Below are 22412 nucleotides of genomic sequence, written 5' to 3' on the forward strand. Positions count from 1 at the left end.
AGCTGAGGCTCTGCCATCTCTTCCTCCTCTTATAAGGGCATTAATCCCATCATGAGGGGTGCACCCTCACAACTTCATCTGACCCTATCCATCTCTCAAAGGCCCCACCCCCAACACCATCACATTAGGGGTTATAACTTCACTGCGTTGATTTGGGGAGAACGCAAACATTCAGTCCATTAACACAATTGACTTTAACAGCAGTATGCGTTCATGCTAAGTCACTTCGGTTGGGTTTGACTCTCTGTGACACCACGGACTGTAGGCTGCCAGGCTCCTCTGTCCATGAGATTCTCCAGGCAAGAATACTGGAGTGGGTTGCCATGCTCTCCTCCAGGGGATCTTCCCCCCCCCCCCTCCAGGGACTGAGCCTGCATCTCCAGTGGCTCCTGCACTGCAGGTGGATTCTTTACCACTGAGCCGCTGTGGAAGCCTCAGTAGCAGTATACGCATGCCAAGAAGGAAAAAGTGGCCCCTTGAAAATGAAAGTGACCCTTCCTGTCGCTTCACACTTGTCAGGATGGCTGTTATCAAAAAGGGTAACAAGAGTGGGTGAGGGGGTGGAGAAATAGGAGCCCGTGTCCAGTGTTGGTGGGCGTGTAAAATGGTGAGACTGCTTTCAGAACTAGTGTGGAGGTTCCTAAAAAAATGCAAAATAAGACCACCTTATAATCCAGCAACTCCCCTTCAGGTTGTATACCTGAAAGAACTGACACTGGGCTCTCAAAGAGATATTAGTAACCCCATGTCTATCGCAGCATTATTCAAAGTATCAATAGTATGGAAACCCCTCCATATCCCTCGACAGATGAATGGATAAAGCAAATGTGGTTAATACACATATAATAAATATCACTCAGCCTTAAAGGAAAGGAAATTCTGCCACTTTTGACATCATGGATGGACCCTGAACACACTATGCTGAGTAAAGTCAGTCAGTCACAGAACAAACACTGCCTGACTCCGCCTATACGAGGCACCCAGGGCACTGAAACTCACAGGTGCGGATGATGGGTCTGTGGTTGTCGGGGGCTGCAGGCGGGGAAATGCAGCGGGATGTTCGGTGGATACAGACAACTACTCAAGATGAGCAAGTCCCAGAGAGCTGCTGTGCAGCTCTGTGCCCACAGTTAACGACTTGGCATTGTGCCCTTTAAAGTTTGCTAAGAGGGTAGATGTCATACTAAGTGTTCTTAAACAGGAAAAAAATACCCAAACTATCAAAACAAAATAAAGGGATGCAAGGAAACTTTTGGAAGCGATGGATATGTTTACCACTATGAGTGTGGTGATGGCATAATAGGTGCACGCATGTGTCCAAAGTCATCAGATTATACACATTACACATATAGCTTTTTAATATATCAGTTATGCCTTGATAAAGCTGAATGGAAAGCAGGAAGGAAGGGCGGGAGGGAGAAAAGTGATGCTTCCCACCACTCACCTGCCCCCTCCTCCCTGGAGCATGCTCAGGCAGCTGCCGTGGGGCGGGCAGAGCAGCGCACACCCCTCAGCCACCAGCTCTTGTCTCCTGGGAGCATCACTTCCAGAAGAAACAGACTGTGATCCTAGAGCTCCGGTGATGGCCATGCTCCGAGCTGGGTGGAAGCTAGAGGGCGCTGTGCCTATGGCTAGCCCGGCCTTGGAGCCAGAGGAGCCCCCTCCGGGTGGCGAGGGGGCCAGAGCTCCGGGGGCAGCCAGGCAGAAAGAGCAGATGCACAGGGTGGCCTCTTGGACGCACTGTGGCTTTCAGGTAAAGGCAGGGAGGCGGGCCGTGGCTTGGCTGTGTCCCAGCTCCGGGGACCCTGAAGAAAGCACATGTCTCCTTTAAGACTCAGTCTCCTCATCTGTAAAATTCAGACACTTGGTTAGTCTCCACTGCAGCTGCCCCTCGGGACTGCGGTGGAGACTAACCAAGAGCATGTTAATATCAAGACAGGAGACAGCCACCCGAAGACTTGCATGGAGAAGCTGTTAAAGATGCTTTCTTGGGGGATGGGGTTGGATGAGACGGGGCAGGGTTGGGGGGGAACCATTGCCTTCAGTGAACCACCTGCATCCATCATTCGGATAAAGTTACTTGGAAGGCATGACATTGTGCAGGCAAAGCTCGGCCCTGGGTCAACACAGAGCCCGCACTCGGTAGCGATGCGGACCAGGTGGCTGGGGTTGCAAGAGTCGCTCTGTCCTGTGGGGCAGTCAAGCCCCAGGCCTTCCTGGAAAGGCTGAAGGGACGATGTGATAGGCGTCTGGGGAATCTCAAGGAGGGGGACCTGGGGATGCGGACTTCACCAAACCCCAGAACACGACACAAGGGACCTCTCTCGAGATTCGAAGGCGGTGATTTGGGAACGAATTTCCAGCAGCTTATATGTGCATGGAGCTCGTTAGCCCCAGACATGGTGCAGTCTGGCAATCAGAGAAAGGGAAGTCGAGAGGGCTTCCAGAAGTCTCCCATCGTGACACCACACATTTGTCACTGAGGGAGCCAGCAGGTGTGGCCGTGTCCCTGGCCTTCTGAAACTGATGTCTCAGGAGCCAGCTGCACCCGGCCCCTGTCCACCCTCCACCTGCTCAACCCTGGTACCCTCTCGGGAATGCCCACAGGCAAACCACGGGTGTGACCTGGTCTCATAAGGATGGCTGACTCAGGTGCAACATGGAAGCTGCAGGAATCCAGGCGGGCCCGGGGGGAGAAGGCAGATGGACAGGCACCTGGCAGCCCACGATGAGCGGACACAGACAACAGTTTCCCCCACCTCCATCATCCCTGCACCCTACACACACAGGCACACACCCCACCACATGCAGACACACTCCAGACACAGCACGGCCCTCTGCACGCAGAGACACACACAGACATCCCATCACACACACTCCATGCCCCCCACCCCTCACAGTGCTGCCCTGCAAGGGCAAGCACAGGATATAGGGCATGTGTGCGTGCTAAGTCGCTTCAGTCCTGTCTGACTCTTTGCAACGCTATGGACTGTAGCCTGCCAGGCTCCTCTGTCCATGGGATTCTCCAGGCAAGAACACTGGAGTGGGTTTACCATGCCCTCCTCCAGGGGATCTTCCCCACCCAGGGATCAAACCTGCGTCTCCTCTGTCTCCTGCATCGGCAGAGGGGTTCTTTACCACTAGCGCCACCTGGGAAGCCCACGGGATACAGAATCAGGCTCCACTGGTCCTAGGCACATCACTTAACCTCCCCACCACTCGAGATACAGACCTACCAACAAAGAGACTCGACAAAGAACAAACAAGGGGAGAAAAAAGTCTGAAAGAGCTGTGTCATTTATAAGTCAGATTGCAAAGGTAAGCTGTTGCTCTCATTAAGTAGTCAAGTGAGGCAGTCCCAGTGGGGGTGGGTAGGGTGGGCAGGGCTAGGGAGGGCAGGTCGGAAGCAGGAGCCCAGAAGGCGCCCTTGGATCAGCTTTCTGGAGCCCCCTGCACCTCCCCGGGCCAGAGACGAGCCCTGGCACCAGCCACAGGATTGCAGGGAAGAAAAAGGCAAATCCTTTTTCTTACTAAACTAATCCACCTGTTCATTTTTATCCTGAAAGAGACACTTCACCCCCCGAAAGAGCAGGGCATCCGATCTCATCACACGAAGATGGGAATGTCTGAGCCAGTGGGCTGGCAACTTGTTCACTCAGTTCTCATCCTTTGGTGGCCTCCTGGCTGGGGTTTTGCTGCTGGGGCTGCTCCCTAGAAGGCACAAGAGACCCCAGATGGGAAGGTGTGGGCCTTGGGGAGCAGGGGTTGAGACTTGGGGGGTTGGTGGTGAACCGGTGAGTCACTCCTGTCTTGCAGCGCCTCCCCTACCTCCGTGGGGGGCGGGGGGTGGGGATGATTAACTGTAGGAAACGGCTCGCCAAGAGGAACATAAACCGTGCCTTCCCACGAAATAATCCGCCCAGAGTCAAGGCAAAAGGAAATTGCCTCTCTGTTCCTCCTTCCCATCTGTTTTTCTCCCTCCCCTCCCACAACTGTCTTAAATATACCAACACGATTTTAAGCTTCCACAGGCAAAAAAGTATATGTCACTGCATATATTACAGAGATGTGCGGAATGTTTATACACTGGGCTCACCAACAAGTCCTGCTTTCTTCCATCGCTTCTCCCTACCTCATCCCCAAACTCAGCTCCACTATCTGGTCTGCAAAGGGAGAAGCTTCCAGTTTCAGGGTTCACTGTCCACAGCCCCCAAGACTGCCTGTCTGCAGGACATGGACTGATGAACCAGACTGGAAGCTCCAAGAGGGCAGGGACGCTGTCAGCACCCGGATCATCTCCCTGGGTCCGGAACTGGACAAACAGGCCCCCCCTGGCTGTGGCAGAGAAGAGAAAACAGGCCCAGGGCATGGCTGTGTTGTGGCCAAGTTCACACAGCCGGCTACTGACACTTCCACAGTGCCCTTCACACCAGCAAGCTTGCCCCCGGGATTGGCTCACCTTCATGCCCTAGAAGCCCCCCTTTGCAGCAGTATTCACCCACAGAACAGGAGCGTCAGAGGAGCCAGGCCCAGAGCTAGGGCAGGGCTCTGCCCCGGCCCACTTGGGCCGAGGCACCTGTGGGCGCGTGTCACCTGCCCCCAGCTGAGCCGGCTCCAGGGCCTGGCATTCGTCCCAGGAACAGGGGCCAAGGGCAAATCGCTTCTTAATTACTGCTTACAGTGCAGGTTTTCTGCTTTGGCCTGGGCAACGGCCAATCCCCAACAACAATCCAGTCTCTTATCAGCCTGCAGAGAATTGATCCTGGGACCTGAGCCTTGCCTGATCCACAGACTCTCCTGTAACTCGAGAAGCGGCAGCAGCCATCTGCAGATGGAGACTCCTCTCTGTAGCTGGCGGAGGCCTGGAAGCCCTCTTTCTGAGCCCTTCTCCCACCCACCATCCCTGGCCCTCCCGGAGTCTGAGACCAGGCCCTCCTCTCAGGAGCCTCACTGCCCAGCCTGGCCAGTTCCGCATGGGCCCCTTCACAGCCCAGAGCAATTTCACAATCAGCTCTTATTGGATTTTCCAATATGGATTTAGGAAACGATACATTGGGTTGATTATCACATCCGCGCTGACAGCAAACAACCCCCAAATCTCAGTGGTTCAACACAAACTCGTTTGCTTTTTGCTTGTGTCACCGTCTAATGTGAGTCGGGTGGCTTTCTGAGTAGACGTCCTCTGAGACACATTTATCTAACATTAACCTGGGGAGATAAAACATGAGGAGGATGGCGCGGGTGGATCTGTGGTGAGGACAGGTAGACAGCACTTCTGCACACAGTTCATCAGCCAGAGCTGGCAGTGTGACTGCCAGCTGCAAGGCAGGCTGGGAAATGTAGTCTTCCTGTGGGACAGGAAGAGGAAATGGACAGGTGAGCATCCAATCACTCACAGAAGGAATGATGACACTGGCTCTTCTCGAGGGAGTTCTCTGTGCCACGCATTGTGACGGCAGCTACTTACACATCATCTCATTCAGTCCCCATGACAGCTCATTGAAGACTGTGTGTGTGTGTGTGTGTGTTAGTTGCTCAGTCATGTCCAACTCTTTGCAACCCCAAGGACCGCAGACCACCAGGCTCCTCTGTCTATGGAATTCTCCAGGCAAGAATACTGGAGTGGGTTGCCTTTCCCTTCTCCAGGGGATCTTCCCAACCCAGGGATCGAACCTGGGACTCCCACATTGTAGGCAGATTCCTTACCATCTGGGCCAACAGGAGAGCTTACTCATTTTCATTTACACTGAGGAGACTCAAGGAACACACAGTGCTCCAACTCCAAATTCCCTATTCTGACACATGAGTATATTCTCCCCCAAACAAAACCGATGGAGAAGGAAATGGCAACCCACTCCAGTAGTCTTGCCTGGAGAATCCCAGGGACAGAGGAGCCTGGTGGGCTGCCATCTAGGGGGTTGCACAGAGTCGGACACGACTGAGGTGACTTAGCAGCAAACAAAACCAAAACATCATAGAGAAGACTAGAATTCTTTTTGGCCACCCTACCTTCCATCCCAGATTTCCCCCAAATTCACAGTTGTTATCAGTTTGATGTGCGACTCTGTGGATCTTTGCGTACATGCATTTATGCGCGTGAATGGTATTCATGGTGATTATTCAGTTGATTTGTCATTTTCTTTAAAAAATAGACCTCTACTACACACAGTTCCTTGGACCACAAGGAGATCAAACTAGTCAATCCTAAAGGAAATCAACCCTGAATATTCATTGGAAAGACCGATGCTGAAGCTGAAACTCCAATACTTTGGCCACCTGATGCGAACATCCGACTAATTGGAAAAGATCCTGATGCTGGGAAAGATTGAAGGTAAAAGAAGAAGGGATTGGCAGAGGACGAGATGGTTAGATAACATCACCGACTCAATGGACACGAATTTGAGCAAACACCAGGAGATAACGGAGGACAGAGGGACCTGATGTGCTGCAGTCCACGGGGTTGCAGAGCCAGACATGACTTAGCAACTGAACAACAACATCGGATACTACACACATTATTTTGTAACAAAATCTAATACATACCTCCTGATAAGTATCCAGAGTTTTATCACCAGATCTCTCAACCTCCAAGATTTCCATCAAGGAGCAATTCTCTTGGCATAAAGTACAATCTCCATAAGGTCTTGGCTAAAATGCAAATACCTCCCAAGAGACCTGTAGACATGAAACACCAATAGCCACTCACCCCCTTAGCTTGACATCATTTGTCTCTGTAGAGCCAGACACAGAAGGACAGAACCAATGTCTTCTCTTACCCTTGGCCCAGAGCCTGGCTTGGAGACACTCACATCTCTGCCCAAGACTCTGTCCTATGTCGACTGTCTCTCATCAAACCACCCAGGGTGTTGGGGGCCGGGAAAAATGGGTCCCTGGGGGGTGAAGGAAAAACTCACCCTTTTGAAAGTGGGATTAGATGAGACCAACTTGTAAACAACCCGAGTCTGTACAGCTGAATATACTGTGCCCTCAAGTCATCTCGTAATCCTCCCAACAATCCCTGCCATGTGGAGGGTTTGGTTACTCCCATTTTATAGCTGGAACCACCAAGTCCAAGCAGGGAGGTGGATTGCCCAAGGCTGGCTGCTAAGTCATTCCCCCACCTGCACGCAACCCAGCCTCCAGGCCTGGGGGCAGCAGCCTGCCCTGAAGCTTTGTTTAATGGGCTTCTTCTCTCCAGTGCCAGATAGGAACCCAGAGATTTGAACCACACCTAAAAATTATTTAAAACTCACTAAACTCTATGCAAACTCAAGTTTGAATCAAACTTGACATTATTGCATTGACCTCTGAACCATATTTGAGGGACTTTCTGTGTCTGTCACATATCCTTGAGGACTGAACAGAAACTCATCTATCAGAAGAGGTTGATGATGGCTCTGCCTGAAGGGATCTCTTCTCCTCTGACCTTGGAGCATTTAACATCTGCACCATTAACGGCCGATTAATCCACTTCACCTGTGTCAGCTCTTCTTCAGTGTTGGGCTGCTATTTAAATAATACTTGTCAAAATTTATCAGGAGATTGTGTTGTGTCTCCCCCAAAGATAATCTCTTTGAAGGCAAAGGCAAAACGCCTGACCTTGACTGTGAGCCGTGAGCCCCCAGAACGTGCAGCCTGATGCCTTGCACATGGAAGGTCCTCAACCCACACTAGGGGGTTTCACGTCATCTCAGCATTTTCATACTTTCATATTTAATGTATTATTTTCACTGAACAGGATGACGTCTCTTCTAAGTGATCTTTTCACTTCCTTTCCTTAGCACATAATTTTCTCTCTTCTCTCTTTTTTATCAACCATGTTTAAATTCAAGAAAACGTATCTCACCACCCCATAATCATCATCACCACCACCATCATCACGATGATGATTACCACCATCAATGTCATCATCATTACCATATCACTACCATCACCTCCGTCACCACCACCATCACCACAGTCGTGATTACCACCACCAGCATCATTAGAATCACCATCATTGTCATCACCATTATTATGATCACTGTAAGGACCATCACCACCATCACCACCGTCACCACCGTCATCTTCATCATCATCGTCTACTGAGGGCCTCCGCTATTGGTCAGGCAGTTGCCATAAGCAACCAGCGTCCAACCATGGCCCCAATGGTCCCTGGGCCCACTGGTGCCATGCCTCCCCCATCGCTACGCCATCCTTTCACTGAGTCCTCCCTGCAGCCCTGTGTCTGCTCATGGGTATGAGGCCCTCCCCACCCTGCACGCAGGGCCCTAAGCGCAGCCTTCAGTCCTCTGTACTGCCCTCTAAGGGAAGTACATTTCCCCCATCTTGCAGATGAAGAAACTGAGGTTTGGTGGGGCTCAGTAACTGACTTCAGGTCTCACGGCAACCTCTCCAGCACACGTTACAGTGCCCTGTAATGGGGAGGGCGGTTAGTGAAAACTCTTCTTCTGGGTATATTTAACATTCCTCATAATAAAAATTTAAAATAAAGTGACCTCCTCAAGCAAGAAAAAAGGAACATTGTTAAAACAGGTGTCAGGCTGAACTTCTTCACTCATGTATTCCAAGTACCCAGTATACATGAGGTGCTCAATAAATGGTTACTGAATGGAAAACAAATGAGTGAAAAACATGTGCAACACGCCAGGAAAGCAAGTGGCTGAGCTGGAGCCAAAGCCCACTCGCACATCCCCACGCCACCTCAAGGAGGTCCTTCAAGAAGAGTCCAGTGGTCTCTGGAAGGGAGGTCCCCTCCACGGGAATCTGACCTGTGTCCCCTCACTCCAAAGGCGCTCCAGCACTCAAGCTGGCCGGCATGCCCACCTTCTGAGAGGAAGACGTTTTCCTTTTTGATTCTAGTGCTTCAGGATCAATAGCGGGGCTGCAGAGTTCACAGACAGAAATCGATCGAATCTGGATCGATGTTGACAGCACGGCACGGTCATCAGCTTGCTCGGCAGCTCCTCCTGCTGTCTCCCTCTCCTCTCTCAAAGGCTTCGTCAGGCCCAAGAACGGCCAGGGACGTTACAGACTCAACTGGAAGGCCAGGGTCTGACCTGCCACCAACTGGACCCAAATCTCCTACAGCCAGACTCAGGGGACCCGGAGGCACAGAGGGTTCTCACGAGGCTAACCCGATGTGGAGGGCCCAGCACTGGTCCCAGAGCAGCGTGAGCTCTCAATCACGTTCATCCCCTCCATCCCTCCTGCCTGTGGTCCCTTTCCTCAGCCTCTCTGCCTCTGGGGATGGATGGCTCCTTTGCCTCCAAGTATGGAAAGCTTCTGCCAAATGCAGATAATGTGTGCTAGCTCAGCTCAGACAGCTCAGAAAAATAACCGGGACTGGGGGCTCTCGGCACGGTGATCCTTGGTCTTTGGGACCTTCTCAGTCAGATATCAGCACCCTATTCTGTGGTTTTAGGATGAAGGCTGGTAGACCAGGCTCTCCATAGGTGGTTGAGCCCTGGACATCTTCCTAGGGGGAGAAATTCAAGTGGAGGGAAGGAGAGCAACGTTAGGGATGCTGAGCCTTGCAGGGGCGGCCGCAGGGCCTAGGGACACCTTGGAAAGCATCCAGGGTAGGAGAGAGGAGGCAGGAGGAGTATGGAGAGTCGGGGCTGTTCTGAGCCATTAGCCGTGAGACAGACAGCAGGTCAGTTAAGAGCCAGGGGCCCCCTGAAGGTTCTGTCCTGGGCAGGGAACATGGGGGCAGCAGGTTGGTGTAAAAACTAGATGGTAAGGGACTTCCCTGGTGGTTCAGTGGTTAAGACTCTGCATTTCCAATGCAGGAGGCCTGGGTTTGAGCCCTGGTTGCGGATCTAGATCCCACATGCTGCAAGTAAGACTGGCATAGCCAGGTAAGTAAATAAAAATAAATATTGAAAGGGGCTTCCCTTGTGGCTTAATTGGTAAAGAATCTGCCTGCAATGCAGGAGACCCGGGTTCAGTTCCTGGGCTGGGAAGATCCCCTAGAGGAGGAAATGGCAACCCACTCCAGTATTCTTGCCTGGAGAATCCCATGGACAGAGGAGCCTGGCAGGCTTCAGTCCGTGGGATAGTAAGAGTCGGATACAACTTAGCAACCAACTCACCGCCAAATATTCAAAAAAAAAAAAAAAAACAAAACACCTAGATGGTGACTGTGACATTCTGGTTACATTGTGAGAAACTCTGCTGATTGATCATGGCCCTCCCCACACAGATCTCAGAGAGAAAGACCATCTTTAGGAGATGGTAAGAACAGCTAAAGTAGGGACAAGAAAGAGAGAAGTGTGGAAAACACAGGATGTCCCCGTTGGGTCAAGGGACTCTGCACCAAAACACTCGATTGCTGTTGTTTAGTCGCTCAGTCATGTCTGACTCTTTGTGACCCCATGGACTGTAGCCCACCAGGGTCCTCTGGCCACGGGATTTTCCAGGCAAGAATACTGGAGTGAGTTGCCATTTCCTTCTCCAGAGAATCTTCCCAATCCAGGAACAAACTCATGTCTCCTGCACTGCAGGCGGATTCTTTACCACTGAGCCACCTGGGAAACCCTCCCTAAACGCAGCCACCGCTTACGGAGCATCTGTTGTTTGCATGGTGCAGTCCTGGCTCGCCCCCCAGCACTTTCTAAGGGAAGCAGCTTCATCATGAACTTGAGGACCTGCAGGGGCTGAGGTCAGATGGGTTTTCTAGGGCACACCTGGTTGGTGACAGAGCCAGGAGCCAAACCCAGGTTGGCCTGGCCCCCTGCCTGGCGCCCTCACCATCTGGGATGTGGGCTCATTGGCTCCTGAAGACCTGCCATGTACAAGGCTGCTCAGAGGACCCCTGCATCTGGCCGGACTCCCTGAAAGGGTCTCCTAGCCTGGACCCCGAGGAGTGTGATGAGACTGATTATTCTTCCTTCCCTTCTCTTTATCCACAGGTGGTCCCTGCTCTGATCAGACAAAAGATACAAAATTCCAGACCTAGAAAGAAAATCTTAAATTGCAAAACGAGAGAGAGAGTGAGAAAGAGAAAGTATTCATTTAACCAAAAGGCTTCTTGTTTTTATGGGATTCCCCTAGTGCATTCAAAAATAAGACTCAATTTACAAAATTCATTTGATGCTCAACTTTTCAGGAACGGGATCATCATCAATTTACAAGAGAATAAAACTGCTCTCTTTCCTGGCTTTCCTCCTGATACCAAAATGCCAAAGAGAACCAGGGTTTGCTGAAAAATGATTTACTCTACGAAAATGTTCTGGCAACTTTGCTTACAATGTCTTCTGAGTGCAGTGTTCAAATAAACTTTTGGAATTTCTGCATTGTGAAAACCAGCAAACTTAAAAATGCTCTGATGAGATCAATGAAATATATTTTAGATTTCTTCCTTCTTCTGGGGTCCGAACACTTCATGTTTTTCTTCCTCTGGGTAATCTTTCACCTTGAAATTTTAGTATTGATTGTGCTCTAGGTGAGGTTGGTGTACTGCTTTTACAAATCACATTTATTTTAATTTTTATATCTTAAAGAGAGTGAAAGGATGAGACTAGAATAAACTGCTTCTTGTCTCCTCTCAGTTCAATCCCCTCACACCCCTACCACCTTATACCAGACACTTAAAGAGTGCGGGTGTTCTTACCAAAACACAAGGTCATCGCTCCTTGGGTTAACACTGCACCAGTTAACAAAGGGGTACCATGCTCAACCTCGGAATAAGATACATACCATTGCCTCAAAAAGGACAGACATACCTTTGTTAGGTTGACATCCTTACCAACCTAACATAGGATTTTTTCACTAATTCACCTTGGGTTAAATGTTTGGCTATTTAATATGGCTGCCAATCTTGCTGAGTAGTTAAATAGCAAAACCACGTCTCTCTGCAGCAGGCTGCTGTTCCCTACTGGGTGGTCTGAGGTCCTGTGGGTGATACAGGGACAGAGTAATCTCAAGAGAGAGAGAGAACATCCTTCGTAGAAAAGCTCACATGAAACAGAGGGAGGGGAAGCAGGAAGAGGGGACTTGCTGTACGTGGCTGCTTGATATTTTTTAAATAGAAGTATAGGTGATTTATAATACTGTGCTATTTTCAGCAAAGTGATTCATATATATGTATACATATATAAAGAGATGAATACATATTCCTATGAATATATTCATCAATGCTATTGGCCTGTAATTTTCTTTTTTGGTAGTGTTTTTGTCTGACTTTGGTATCAGTGTGATGGTGGCTTCACTGAATGTCTTTGAGAGCGTTCCCTCCTCTTCAGTCTTTTGGAAGAGTTTGAGAAAGATTGGTATAAGTTCTTTGCATGTTTGGTAGGATTCACCTGTGAAGCAGATATATATAAGGTTCTCTGGGATTGACATCTACACACTACTATATATAAAATAGATAACCAACAAAGACCTGTGTATCACAGGGAACTCTACTCGGTATTTTGTAATAACCTATAAGGGAAAAAAATATGAGAAAGAAACTGACCTAACTTCAAATCAAGATTAAAACTTGAATCTTTCAGCATCCACGTACCTCAGCTTGGCCCTGATTCCCCTGAGTCAACCAGGTGGCCAAGAACACCTCCAGCAGAAGCATCTGTGTCACGCAACTGTCTTGAAATCCAGCAAGAACAAACATCCTATTTGACAGGTACCTTTATATACATTGGAGCTTCCTTGGTGGCTCAGATGGTAAAGAATCTGCCTGCAATGCAGGAGACCCAGGTTCAATCCCTGGGAAGATCTCCTGGAGAAGGGAACGGCCACCTACTTCAGCATTCTTACCTGGAGAGCTCCATGGACAGAGGAGCCTGGAGGGCTACAGTGCATGGGATCGCAGTCAGACATGACTGAGTGACTGACACTAACAGTTTATATACTGGATCCTCACAATGATGCTGAGGAGATGGGGGACACATTAAGGACCTTGGAGTCACTTGCTGCCAGGCCAGCAGCATCAGCACCACCTGTGAGCATCTTAAAAACACACAACTCTGGGTCCAGACCCACAACTCAGACCCTGCCTTTTAATAAGATTCCTGGGGATCTGTCTGTACGCTGACATTGAGAAGCTCTGCTCTAGTATTTAGAGCTTAGAGACTATGTTTTATTTATCTTCGCGTTCCCAACGGCAGTGTTGGTTAATAGCTCATACTCAAGAAATGTTAGTTGAAGAGATAATAAATGATAGATGGATAGACAGCCAAACAGATAGGCAGATGCCTGGACAATTATGTAAATAAACAAGATACACTCTCTGATGGGACCCAGAAAACGTGAAGTGATCAAAGTCACAGAGGTATGGACCCTGCAGAATCCAGGTCATCTCTAGATTCATCCTCTTCCCATCATTTATCGCTAGGTGAAGAAAGTGGGCTGCAAGGCCTGAGACAAGCCCTCCGTTTGGACCATGCATGGGCCAACCACACTGCCGAGAAGGCATCCTCCTCCTGTCAACATTTCAGATCACTGGGTCATGTTTAGAGAGTATTTTTCACAGTCCAACTCAATGAAAGAAGCCACTAGATGTGCGGAAAAACCCACAGAGCCACTGTTTTCTGGCCACGTTGGAAATCAAATTATTCTGAGTGAGAGAAGTCAAGAGGAAGCGCTCTGCCTTACCCGAGATAACTGACTCTACTTTTATAAATGTGAATGCCACGACAACACTGAATCATCCAGAACTGGACGTTACGTTGCAGCGTGTCCTGCAGCCTAGACACATCTCTGCCCTCTGTTCCCCTGGCATCAGCAAGTTCATCGGAATGCATTAACCCAGGAGGGCAGAGCCTCCCTCGGAACCTGCCCCCGCCAAGTGGAAAATCCTATAGGTCCTGGCTCCCTACCATCCACGGTCTATCACATCCTATCCATCACCCAGCCCAGGATGGGCCTGGAGGCTGCAGGCTCCAAGGATGCAGAGCCAAGACATCTTGATCCAGAGGTTCAAAGGGGCCTGGGGAGACCCTCCGGCACTGACTCCCTCCCAAGCGCACGTGAAACTCTGCCAATGACCCAGGACAACGTCGCCTCCATCAGAAGTCTACGGATGAACTCTCCTTTGGGAATCTGTTTCCTTTCCCTCTAAACTGGAAGCCCTTGACCTTTTTCTGAGTCGTGATACCTGTGAGAAGCTGATAAAGGCCCCTTTCCCTCTTCCAGGGAAAATGCACATGAATACCGTTCTTGCTTTTAATTTTAAGGGAACTTCTTAAGAGCTATTTGCAGAATCTCTAGGGTCCAGAAATTCTAGGTTAACAAACCCTGATAGAAATGCAAGCTTGAAGCCTTTTGCTCTGGTTTTCTAACATGCCTGAACCTTATCAAATGTCGACACCAATGAGAGTTGACTTAAACCTTTGGCCTAAAGGTTACTTAAGAAATTAGACAGAAAAGGATTTGTGCAGAGTGGGAACTATACAGAGTCTGATCAGAGAAAACTGGCTTTGAGTCCCAATTCTTCACTTAATAGTTCTGGATATTGGCAAAGCCCCTTCACCTCTCTGAGCCTCATTTTCTCATTTGAAAAGCAGGAATAATAACAGTACCTCGTAGTTTTCAGACAACGTAGTTTTCAGACAACGCATTCAAAAAGTGACTACTGTGTATTACGCTTTGGTGCTTAACACATATTATTTCACAGTCTCGCCCTCTCCTTTCCTTTTCCTTCATGAGAACTGACAGATTCCCCAAGAAAGCTTCTCCCCCTCACACACCTTGAACCCCCTCTTTGACTCATCCCTTTATACTAAGACATTGATTGAGGAATTCTGCGAAAAATCCACCTGGGCTGAGAGGGTAACACCAACATCAACTGTCAAGAAACAATTTTTTAACACTTCTTTCCATGTGAGTCACTGGGGGAGGTACCATGGGGGTGGTCCTCGGGGTGTAGTTAAAATGAGCACAGTCCCTAAAAAAGACAATACGACTTAAGGGTCGTGGCTACCAAGAGCCAGGTGAGCCATTCAGACAGTAAGTGCAGACCCGGGGGCATCTGAGGCTCTGCTGATTAGAGCTTGGGCTCAGAGGGGCAGGCAGACCGTGGTTTGAATGCTGTCCCCCTGACTTACCACCTATAAAACACAGGGCAAGGTCACCTTAGTCTCCTGGTCTGAAAAAACAAACAGCAGAGAAGGGCAATAATGAAACCTACTTCACAGGGCTGTACGTGGATTAAGGGACTTGCTTACACAAACGCCGAGTCTGGGATGCCCCTGAGGGCACTGAACAGATCAAGGCTCTTCTCAACACCTGTGTGGGGTGATGGTGACGGAGGAGGCTGCTGGGGGGAGGGAAGACAACGGGCAGTGAAGAGCAGAGAGGATTCAGAGCGGGAAGGGAGGTGGGAGTGAGAGCAGGGGTCACCCAGGAACATTGTCACGGTCATCAGAGATGGAGCCTAGCGGAAGAAGGATGCTGAACAGGGGCCTGGAATCTGGCATCAGAATCGGGGTTACCACTGGGTGGTCCCACAGGGAGGGGATATCTGAGACCCTACGGGGCTCCACAAGAGCCTAGGGCTGGGGAGCAGGAATAGGCACAAGGGGACAGCGGGTGGCTGGCTCTGTGGACTGGGGGCAGGAGGACAGTGTGGGCCGTCAGCACCTAGAAGGCTGTTCCCGGGGCCTGGCCCTCTGGCAAGAGCTGAGTTTCTTAAATCCAGATTGCTTTAGTGGCTACTGTTTTCAACAGTTACAGACTACGTGCTCAATAAATAACATATTGATGGATTTCTTCCTTGGCTACTGTTGCCAGGAATGAAACTACCCATGCAGCAGCTCGGGCACAGGGTTATGAATGGCTGGCTTCCGACCTCTAAGGAACCGGAGTCCGACAGGTCCAGGCGGGGGTCGGCGGGGCCGCGGTCACACAGGGCAGCTCGACCCTGGCCCCAGTCACCCGGCAGAATTAATGTGCCCACCGACCACATTCCCTGAAAAATTGCCGCTGTCGTGCCAGACCTCTGCCTCCAAGAGGTCCCTTGCAGTGAAGGGAAAGTGAGGAGGCAGATACGGTTAGAGAGACGGTAGGGTCTGCAGCAAGGACACCGCCCTCCTGATAGCTACATCAGCGAACAAGACAGGCAGACAGAACCTGCTCAGACGCTGAGGACAAGATGCAGGCAGGGGCCAAGGGGGCAGGGCGGGCCTGCAGTTCTCACGGACTCCTTAAAATTCTGCACAGTCTCCAAAGCCCAGAGGAGCCAGGTCATTAAAATCTTGTCTCTGCAGGCCAAGAATAGCTCAAGATTTATGCCCCACGTTGGAGAGTCCTGCTTGGCCTGGTTGCTGCCTCTGGGTAAGAGGAGCAATCTTGCTTCGATCAGCTCCAAGGCTGGGGCTCAGGGCCAGGCTTCCTAAGGTCTAAAGGGGCCAGAGCCCGCCACCCCCACCCCACCCTTGGCGAAGGAGACAGGGCAGTCAACGAACAGTCGAGGCCAAACCTAACACCCAGAGTGAAAACGTGGCCGGGACCAGACGGTGAGCCCCCCGCCACTGCCCCGAGAAGGTACTCAGGAGACACCTGGAGGGTAAGCGCCACGCTCAGGGCTGTGAGTTACAGTGGATGCGCTAGCTGTGTGACCTGGGCGGCTCACTTAACCTCCCTGAACCTCAGCTTCCTCATCTGTAAGGTGGGAACAAAGAAAGTCCCCTTCCAAGGACTGTGGTGAGGGTCAGTACAGGCGGTGCTCACAGGATGGTGCCTGAAACCAAGTAAGCAAAAACAACAGGAACTGTTGTTTTCCACGTAGGCATCTCTCTCAAGTTCGGGGGAAACACAGAAGTGAAGGAGTATCCAGGTAACTAAGAACATTCTCCAGGAGGTGGCTCTCCTAGGGTGCCCTAGGGGCCGAATGAGGAACAGACGGGGTGAGGCGGGTCCTTGGAGCACCACCCCGTGCGCCCAGAGCAACGCCCGAGGTCCAGTCAACATTTCCACAACCAGGCTGCCACGCTGCCAGCAAAAGTGATATGAACGGGTCACACGTGCTCAACCGCCGCTTCCAGGACACCCCCCTGTCATTTCAACAACCTCAGAAACACTCCATCCTAGAAACACTGGGATGAGGGGCTGAAATACTAGCCGAGAACCCAGAACCACTTCATCCATTTGCAACGCAGAAGAAATGGACCAAGAGGCCCTGCAGTTTGTCTGAAGCCAGAAGTGTTCGATTTTGCAATAGAACCCATGGAACACACTTTATGAGGGTGCCACGGTGGAGCTCTGCTACGGAAGAAAAGCCAGCTGGGAGTCTGTACTCTGCTGCTAAGCCAGGGGTCACTTCCCATCCCCAGGCCCCCACACTCATGATCCGCCAGCCCCCCAGCGAGCCCATCAGCAACAGCCAGGCCTAATGACCCCGGGGCAGAAATGAACACACGAGGAACCCTGGGGTTGAGGTAGGGGCTTGCAGCCACTCTCTGGATTTCTGCCTCTCTTGCTAAGTCTTCAGAGAGACTCGTATCCTACTTTACTAACATGCCTTCTTAGAAAAAATCATTACACTCTCATTGGCTAAAAGTAATTTTGAAACTGTGTACAACTTGGTGGCCGTCCTCCTAGGCACATGGAGTTTGCAAATATTTACTTACTGACCAAAAGGACATCATGCAAGATGTACTGCTTGGTAATTTGCCTTTTTTTTTTCCCATGAATTCACATTAATGGATGCATGTTATTGTGCCTATTCACACACAATAAACAAAAAGACATTTTTGCTTTGAATGATGTTCATGGAATCTAAGCTTTGGGTGTGAAGGCCCAGGCTGGACTAGCTGAAGAATTTTTCCGATAGCACCCTTGTCAGTGAGATGTTAGTAACCCCATCTTGTGGATGAAACAGCTGAGGCCCATAACGGTGCCTGAGGAAGGTCAGACAAGCTGTGCGAGGTGGACTGGGGCCCAGAGCTGAGGCTTCCTCCTTCCTGGAGCAGCGAACACTCCTCCTTTCAGGCTGTTCCTGAGAGTCTTGGGACTGAAAAAGCGCCAGAGGTCAGTTCAGGTTTGTTCTGATTACATAACACCAGGTGCAAAGAATGAGTCGGCTCGGTGCTATCTTTCTTTAGCCATTTCACCCAAAAGCTGATTGGAATAGTGTTTCTCCCACTGGATTATATACGAAAAAGCCAATACAAAGGTCTCCTTATTTGCAGCCCCGGGATGACTGTCCGAGGCCACTGGGGCTGCAGACAGCCTGTCCTGCAGAGGAAGGCACTGGCGGGTGTGCCCAATGGTGAAGGATCCATCTAAGCCCCAGGCCCTCCCCACCCAGGGCTCGTCCTTCTACGGGAAAGGGCCTCGCGTCAGAGTGCAGGATTTGCTGTCTGGTGACCATGCTGGGCTGCATCATAAACAACAGCAGACCGTAACCACTGGTTCGTCATCAATAAAATCAACAGAAGAATTTAAGGCAAAGTAAGCCCTTCGGGAGATTCGCATAGAGAGAGTGAAGCAGAAAGGGAGATCACTCGGGGCCCTCCAACACCCTCCCTGTGCGGATCACTGAACCCATGGATGTGGAGTGTGTGCTGAGCAGCCCAGGACCACAGGGGACCCATCTCCCTGCCTCTCTCTTGCAGGCACCCTTGGTCCAAGCTGCGTGCATATGAAGCTGAATGCCTAGCTTTGTGTAAAGTGTTCCCTACTCAACCTTCCCCCTGGAGAAGGGCATAGCAACCCACTCCAGTACTCTTGCCCAGAGAATCCTATGGACAGAGGAGCCTGGTGGGCTATAGCCCATGGGGTTGCAAAGAGTCAGGCACAACTGAGCGCGCCTCCAGCAACATCAGCTAAACCTTCCACAGCCCAAGCAACCCCGCTACGCCTCCAGGAAAGGTGTCTCTGGCTGGAATGCAGACCAGTTTGATCCCAAGCAAACGAGAGGGGCATCCAGGTAACTCTCCTTCAGGGAGCCTTATGCCCCCAGGGACCCAGGACATCGTGCCCATTCCTGCCACCCAGTTGGAGCCCGGTTGTGAGCTCTGAGTGCAGGCCTGGCTCCAGACTCCATCAGGCTCTGTCCCTCGGATCCTCTGGCCTCCAGAGACCCCATGAGCTTCGGATCCATGGGTGCAAACAGCCTGATGCCCCAGTGTGGATCTGTGAGCGCAGATGCCCAAGTTTTCAGCCGGGACAAACTCCCTATTTTAGTCTTGGCAAAAACAAACAAACAAACCCAGAACTTATAAGGCTGCCGACTTCTGCACTGCTGGGGGCGAGCAGACTTCACTGCCACAGACTCACACATTACAAACTTGGCCACGGGCTTCCCCGGTGGCTCAGTAGTAAAGAATCCGCCTGCCAGTGCAGGAGACACGGGTTAGATCCCTGATCCAAGAGGATCCCACATGCCTCGGAACAACTAAGCCCAGGGGCCACAACTATTGAAACTGTAATCTGGAGCCTGGGAGCCACAGCACCTGAGCCCGTGTGCCCCAGAGCCCGGGCTCTGCAACAGGAGAAGCCACCGCATGAGAAGCAGCACGTCTAGAGAGTAACGCTTGAGCACTGCAACTAGAGAAAAGCCCGTGCGGCAATGAAGACCCAGCACAGATGAAAATAAATGAAATTTCAAGTAAAAATCATTAAAAGAAAGAGACTCGGCCACGTGCCCCATGGGATTCCTGGGTTGATAGGAACCATGTTGCCTGTTATGAAGGAGCCCTGAGGTGAGCTGCTCTCAGGGGCTGTGCTAACTCCACGGCTGGCCCTGGCCCTGGCGTCCCAGCGAGTCTGAGGAGGGGCTTTAAGCCACCGTCTAAAGATGCCAGCTCTTGGGAGCAGCAGGGCCTCCTCTGGGGCTGAGCTGGGCCTCCCCCCATCTGTATTCCTAGGGAGGGCCCAGTCCGCACCCAGCACTCAGCCCATCTCCCTGAGCATGTAACTAAGGGGACATGTATCCCCTGGCTGTGCCCACCATGGTGTTTGACTTCAACTGGATTCAGCGGACACTTGCTGGACGAGTAAGCAAACAGCTTCCTTCCTTCCTGATCCACCTGGACCAGTGCTTTGCCTTCTCCCAAGGCTGCATCTGACAAAACGTGGTCCACTGGAGAAGGGAATGGCAAATCACTTCAGTATCTTTGCCTTGAGAACCCCATGAACAGTATGAAAAGGCAAAAAGATAGGTCACTGAAAGATGAACTCCCCAGGTCGGTAGGTGCCCAATATGCTACTGGAGATCAGTGGAGAAATAACTCCAGAAAGAATGAAGAGACAGAGCCAAAGCAAAACCAATACCCAGTTGTGGATGTGACTGGTGATGGAAGTAAAGTCAGATAATATAAAGAGCAATATTGCATAGGAACCTGGAATGGTCCATGAGTCAAGGTAAATTGGAAGTGGTCAAACAGGAGTTGGCAAGAGTGAACATTGACATTTTAGGAATCAGTCAACTAAAATGGACTGGAATGGGTGAATTTAATGCAAATGACCATTATATCTACTACTATGGGCAGGAATCCCTTAGAAGAAATGGAGTAGCCATCAGAGTCAACAAAAGAGTCTGAAATGCAGTACTTGGATGCAATCTCAAAACGACAGAATGATCTCTGCTCATTTCCAAGGCAAACCATTCAATATCACAGTAATCCAAGTCTATGCCCTGATCAGTAAGGCTGAAGAAGCTGAAGCTCAACAGGTCTATGAAGACCTACAAGTCCTTCTAGAACTTACACCCAAAAAAGATGTCCTTTTCATCATAGAGGACTGGAATGCAAAAGTAGGAAGTCAAGAAATACCTGGAATAACAGGCAAATTTGGCCTTGGAGTACAGAATGAAGCAGGGCAAAGGCTAATAGAGTTTTGTCAAGAGAACCCACTGGTCATAGCAAACACCCTCTTCCAACAACACAAGAGAAGACTCTACACATGGACATAACCAGATGATCAATACCGAAGTCAGAATGATTATATTTTTTGCAGCCAAAGATAGGAGAAGCTCTATACAGTCAGCAAAAACAAGACCGGGAGCTAACTGTGGCTCAGATCACGAACTCTTTATTACCAAATTCAGACTTAAATTGAAAAAAGTAGGGAAAACCACTAGACTATTTAGGTATGAACTGAATCAAATCCCTTATGATTATACGGTAGAAGTGAGAAATAGATTCAAGGGATTAGATCTGATAGAGTGCCTGAAGAACTATGGACGGAGGTTTGTGACATTGTATAGGAGGCAGGGATCAAGACCATCCCCAAGAAAAAGCAATGCAAAAAGGCAAGATGGTTGTTTGAGGAGGCCTTACAAATAGCTGTGAAAAGAAGAGAAGTGAAAAGCAAAGGAGAAAAGGAAAGATATAAGGATCTGAATGCAGAGTTCCAAAGAATAGCAAGGAGAGATAAGAAAGCCTTCCTCAGTGATCAATGCAAAGAGATAGAGGAAAATAATAGAATGGGAAAGATTAGAGATCTCTTCAAGAAAATTAGAGATACCAAGGGAATATTTCATGCTAAGATGGGCACAATAAAGGACAGAAACGGCATGGACCTAACAGAAGCAAAAGATATTGAGAAGAGGTGGCAAGAATACACAGAAGAACTATACAAAAAAGATCTTCATGACCCAGATAACCATGATGGAGTGATCACTCATCTAGAGCCAGACATCCTAGAATGCAAAGTCAAGTGGGCCTTTGGAAGCATCACTATAAACAAAGCTAGTGGAGGGGATGGAATTCCAGTTGAGCTATTTCAAATCCTAAAAGATGATGCTGTGGAAGTGCTGCACTCAATATGCCAGCAAATTTGGAAAACTCAGCAGTGGCCACAGGACTGGAAAAGGTCAGTTTTCATTCCAATCCCAAAAAAGGCAATGCCAAAGAATGCTCAAACTACCGCACAATTGCACTCATCTCACATGCTAGCACAGTAATGCTCAAAATTCTCCAAGTCAGGCTTCAACAGTATATGAACCGAGAACTTCCAGATGTTCAAGCTGGATTTAGAAAAGGCAGAGGAACCAGAGATCAAATTGCCAACATCCATTGGATCATTAAAAAAGCAAGAGAGTTCCAGAAAAACATCTACTTCTGCTTTATTGACTATGCCAAAGCCTTTGACTGTGTGGATCAAACTGTGGAAAATTTTTAAAGAGATGGGAATACCAGACCACCTGACCTGCCTCCTGAGAAATCTGTATGCAGGTCAGGAAGCAACAGTGAGAACTGGACATGGAACAACAGACTGGTTCCAAATAGGGAGAGGAGTACGTCAAGGCTGTATACTGTCACCCTGCTTATTTAACTTATATGCAGAGTACATCATGAGAAACGCTGGGCTGGAAGAAGTACAAGCTGGAATCAAGATTGCCAGGAGAAATATCAATAACCTCAGATATGTAGATGACACCATCCTTATGGCAGAAAGTGAAGAGGAACTAAAAAGCCTCTTGATGAAAGTGAAAGAGGAGAGTGAAAAAGTTGGCTTAAAACTCA

The 22412-nt window shown here is 49.8% G+C and overlaps 1 protein-coding gene and 1 long non-coding RNA gene across 7 annotated transcripts in view; both read right to left on the reverse strand.

Annotated features, from left to right (window-relative positions):
* ANK1 (ankyrin 1) overlaps nt 1-22412 on the reverse strand; it is a 242434-nt gene that overhangs the window by 183616 nt on the left and 36406 nt on the right. The gene's annotated exons all lie outside the window — the stretch shown is intronic.
* Nucleotides 878-15665, reverse strand: LOC133240043 (uncharacterized). 2 transcript variants are annotated; one of them, XR_009734081.1, is made up of 3 exons: nt 7600-15665; nt 3096-3711; nt 878-1847 (listed from the first exon to the last, which is right to left on the reverse strand). It is a non-coding gene; the product is annotated as an uncharacterized LOC133240043 (long non-coding RNA). The 2 variants fall into 2 exon arrangements; XR_009734080.1 differs by lacking the exon at nt 7600-15665 and adding an exon at nt 7477-7592.

The sequence above is a fragment of the Bos javanicus genome, chromosome 27 (genome assembly GCF_032452875.1).
Source record: "Bos javanicus breed banteng chromosome 27, ARS-OSU_banteng_1.0, whole genome shotgun sequence".
In the NCBI taxonomy this organism is placed as follows: Eukaryota; Metazoa; Chordata; class Mammalia; order Artiodactyla; family Bovidae; genus Bos; species Bos javanicus.